The sequence below is a fragment of the Saccopteryx leptura genome, chromosome 2 (genome assembly GCF_036850995.1).
Source record: "Saccopteryx leptura isolate mSacLep1 chromosome 2, mSacLep1_pri_phased_curated, whole genome shotgun sequence".
NCBI classification, from domain to species: domain Eukaryota; kingdom Metazoa; phylum Chordata; class Mammalia; order Chiroptera; family Emballonuridae; genus Saccopteryx; species Saccopteryx leptura.
The window spans coordinates 117,735,232-117,740,278 of NC_089504.1; the positions used below are offsets into that span (position 1 = coordinate 117,735,232).

A 5,047-nucleotide genomic window follows, 5' to 3' on the forward strand; every position below is an offset into this window, starting at 1 on the left:
AGGACCACTGCTTTCACATGTGTGTGTGTATTTTTAAATTAATAGAATACAGTGGGTAACTTGTTTGAAGATTCCACTAGAGATTTCCACGAATCCCTAGGGGACGGCTATGAATGACTGAATTAAGATAAACCAGTATTGATTGAGCATCCTTTGCTGGTCAAAAGTTTGGATAAATGTTCTCTGTTTTACCTCTTTGATCTTACAGCAATTTTCTGGGTGGTAGATATTTTAATCCTCATCTAGAAAACTGAGATTTAAAAGAGTTAGAAACCTGCCTATAAGATCACAAATTAAGCCAAGGGCTTGTGGTTCAGAAATGTCACTTTCTCACATCTCAGGAATGTTCCATGAAGCCTATGTTTCCCCCAAAGCGAACTGCATCTCACCGGGGAGTAAGAGATGACTTAATATGGCACAGGAGATGATTTTAGCATTTAACAAGATAACACATTGCAAGAAATAATACTAAAAATTGCTAATGCTTATATAAACCTTACTGTACTGCTCAAAAAATAGGGGATCAGGGAACGTGCAGATACTCCAGTGCTTTCAGCCTTGTGTACGGTGCATTTTCACCAATGAAATAAAAGTTGGCTTTGCATCTCATCTGCATAACCGAACAACTTTCTTTGACTTGGGGTTTGCTTTTCTGATGTTCTTGTTTGATTAAAAAAAAAATCAAATGCTTCTTTTTTTATCGTTTCATATTCATTTTGAAATATCCTCTAATTTTTGTGAGCAGTATATATACCAGGCATTGTTGCGCCACTGTAATGCCCATTGTGTCCCCAGACATACTAGATTGGAAGAGGTGACCGGCCCTAGAGCAGAAGGCCCAAGTGGAAATATCAGAGGGCAGAATAATCATAAAGCTTATATACCCATATTAATTCATGTAATCTTCATAACAGCCCTGCAAAGGGACTTTTTGAGGCTCAGAGAGGTTAAGAAATTTTCACAAGGCCACTCAGTAAGAGGGGTTGAACTGTAAAGCCGGGCAGGCTTTCCATGCCAGTGCTTGTAATCCCCACGTGGTGTACACAAGGTGAAGCAGATTGGACGCCTCGAGCACTGGGCCTCACTGTGCCACTCACTAGCTACATGTCTTTGAGCAAGTCACATACTCTTTTTTTTCCCTTTGGTGTCAAACGATCTCTAATTGAAATATTTTCTGTTGTTGTTCTTAACTAGCCGGCATTCCCCTGCACCAGTGTTGATGTCATCGGTGATGTCATGAGGGTGGTGGCCATCAACACTGCAGCCCACAGACTGGGAAGTTCCCAGGATCTATCTAACAGTTGCAGAGAGATTTCTAGCTAAAGATTGGTGCTGCATCTGTCAGGCAATATTTACAGTCTTATCAAAAGTGACATTTCACCCTGGAAGGATAGCTCAGTTGGTTTGAGAGTCGTCCTGATACGCGAAGGTTGTGGGTTTAATTCCTGGTCAGGGCATATACAGAAACAGATAGACATTTCTGTCTGTCTATCTCTCTCTCCCTTCTGCTCTCTCTGAAATCAATAAGTAAAAAAAAATAAAAAAGTTAAAAAAAATCTAGAACCTGATATTTCTACTGTCCTTAATTATTTTTTGCTTTTCTGTCTCTTGGTGGTTCTTTGAGGGCCTTGATGATCAGGGCAGAGGCAGAAGGTACTACCTCAATGTGGGCCTCTCTGTTCTGAATGGTCAGTTTTGCTGTGATTCTTAGACCCTTCCACTGACAAATTGCTTTGGCAATGTCATCACCAACCTTTTTTGGAGACAGGCCCAGGGGGCTGGTCTTGGGGGGGAGGGCAGGGCAGAACTGACACCAACTTTCCCATCAGTGCACCTCAGGTATACAGCTTTGATCTCATTGGGGTCAAACTTCTGGCCATAGAGGGGTGGCTGGTAGCAGATGAACCAGATTCAAGATGATAGAAGAAAGTTGCACCTAAGCCTCCTCTGAGCTGAAAGCCCGCATACTATTTCTAGGTCTTATTTTCTTCATCTGTGACTAAGGTGTCTATTATGATGATTGTCCCAAGGTCAAGAGAAAAGCAAAGAAGAGAGTCCACTCTGTCTACAAGATATAGTGACCCCATATGTGGAGCCCAGCTATCCAGAGATGCTGAGATAATACTTGTTATCATCATCATCCTCATTTCACAACTGGTGTTTTATATACATTACCTCTAATCCTCACAAACCACCCTTAAAGGTAAACATGTGTGGTGAACATTTATTGCGTAGTCTTCCTGGCATCTCTCCATTTTCTGGAAAAAGCAAGCTACCGTCTTTTGAAGACTACTCCTCTACCACCTGCAACATGTTTCTACTGAGTTTAAGGTTCAGCATGTGATCCAAGTCAGGCCAATTAAATCCTTCCCAGGTGTTTTCAAATGGGACCACAGGGAAGAGGAACAATCTCTCTCCGGTGGAGAAGCTGTGAAATGTGAGGTCATGTTTCCCACCACTGAAAAAAGTGATTCTTAGGAACTGAAACTTTTGCACCTACAAACGAACAGAGAACAGAAACAAAAAGAAGTACCCCAACGATGTGGCAGACCCAGCTCCCAGTTGTCTGCTGGAATCCAGCTATATCCCCCCCTTCCTGGGTTTATAAAGGATAAACTAGATAAGCTCCCCTGGGTAATTTCCACTTATGTCATTTTTAAAGTTATTTACACCCATTTAAGTTCATTTGAGTTAGATATCTGCCGTGTGCTGATAGAGTATTAATATTATTCTCTTTCTACTTTCTCAGTTTCAAACTGAGACTGCCTGGCTAGTGAATGCTATCCTGGGAATGCCCAACCTGTCTGACTCTAAAGACAGAGCACTTTCCATCATCACCCTGCCTCTCCCAAACTGATAAGACAGCCGGGAAGACAGGGCCTCCTCACCTGGTCTGCTGCCTTATTGCAAAATCATAACCTGAATTGGCTGAACATTCACTGGGCTCCTCAAGGAAGAAGCTCCTAGATTCCCCTGATACTTTCTAGAATCTTCAGAGAGAAGGTAAATAGGGGAGACACTGACAATGGAGGCTTCGCTGGCTGCTGAATGGTGTGTGGCGGACAGAGTGAGCTCTCTGAGACGCCTCTGCTGTCAGTGTTCATGGTCAGATTTAGCTGGTGGGCAGGGCAGACCTTAAAAAAATGGGGGGGGACTTTGGAGTTTAGGGGCTTACCTATGGCCAAGGACCTATAAGAGAATGAGAAAAGGCCCATTCAACTCTTCAGAAGAAACCCAGCCCACGATGCCCAACACATTCCATTTTCTGTTAGAGTTAAAGTCGTATCCAGGCCTCCTGACTGCCCATCCAATGCTCCTTCCACTAACTCAAGTTCCCTTTGTATTACTACCCTCCCAGAGGCTGCAAAACATTTCTTAAACTATAACAGTGGTTGTCAGGTAGGAGAGACATTGCTTTATCAAGACCTCACTAATAAAAGAGAAAAATAAAGAAATTTGACATTTTAAAAAAATTAATTTTAATGGGGTGACAATCAATCAGGGTACATAGGTTCAGAGAAAACATCTCCAGGTTATTTTGACATTTGATTATGTTGCATACCCATCACCCAAAGTCATATAGTCTTCAGTCACCAGTTAGAAGGTGACAGAAGACTATATGACTTTGGGTGATGAAAAAAAAAAACACAACAAAACCAGATAGAAGGTGACGGAAGAAATTTGACATTTGAAGGCATCCTTAATCTAAAAAAAAAGTTCTGTTGCATCATTACCGGTAACATTTATTAAGCACCTGAAACTTTACTTAGAATTGGACAATGCAGATAAACCACTTATAAATTCATTTATTAAAAGATCTCTATGAGCCATCTACAATATGGAAACACTGTCCTAGGTCCTGGGGGCAGAGCGATGAGCCAGTCAGACAGGCTCCCTGCACACATGGAGCCCGCAATCTGGCGGGAGAGGCAGCTATGACATAAACACGAGCATGCACAATTATAAATGAGAATAAGAATTAAAAAGGGAGAGAAAAAAGAGGGAACTAAATCATGGAGGGAAGTGTTGGGGAGATAAGGATCAAGGGGTTTCTAGCCTGAGTTAGAAGATATTAATGCATCTCTAGATAGACAAACTCAAAGATTCCCATCTTTGCAAAAATGCCAAGTGCCTTTGGAACGAGGTGGCTAAAGGGTGGGCAGTCTTGTGTTTGGGCCTATGGTCTCAGAGAAGGAATCATGGCTTTTGGGTCTCCTAAGAGTTGGAGCTCCTTCAGCAATGGCTCATCTAGTATGAAGAGCAGTTTCCCGGAGGTCCTAAGAATTGCCCTGTGGAGCCATATGGGAGCCCGACACACAGGAAGAAAGTGCACTTCTATATATGCTCATCAAAATATCCCCCAAATACTTTGAACTAAGTGAGAAGTATTAATAAAAGCTCTATAATCAAAAATATGTATATAATTATTTAACAATATGACAATATATAAAGCCCCATATTGCCCAATCTATTTGTACAAATTGTTAACTCTCATAAACCTGCCTGGCAGGGTTGTTGAAGACCTTGGGGCCAAGAACTTGGGGCTGAGTGTTCCCATCACTCAACAATGTAATGTAGCAACACCACCACCAACAACCTGTCTTCATTTAAAATTTTGATATTTGCTCATCATGATTTTATTTTCACTTTTTAAAATTTTACATTAAAGTATTGTTTATCTTGACTAGTAAGTTTTTTGGCACCCCTACGAATTTTGCTGCCAGAAGTGAGTGTCTCCTTGCCTTAGCCGAATCCTGACCCTGGTCCTGAACCATGCCTTCAACTTTTACCATTTCCAAAGGCAAAGATCTACAACAGGTTTGATTGTGTGCCTCTTCCTACCGTGTATCCTTTTGATCTAGCATGAGTGTGAATACTGTCAGATGTGAACTTTCAGGAAACGGGTTCCTTTTTGCAATTTTGTTTTCAGCACATGCCAACTCTTAGAAACTGTGATCTCGGTGGAAGAAAAGGGTCACTCTGCTGCCAAATTTTCTTGCATGTAACATGTTGGTGGTTGGATGCATTGTAGAAAAGTGGTTGGTGG

General features: G+C 41.7%; 1 pseudogene; it reads right to left on the reverse strand.

The window, feature by feature from the left end:
- Positions 1-1,158: 1,158 nt before the first annotated feature.
- On the reverse strand, positions 1,159-4,775 carry LOC136391503 (large ribosomal subunit protein uL11-like; annotated as a pseudogene).
- Between the last annotated feature and the right edge of the window lie 272 nt (positions 4,776-5,047).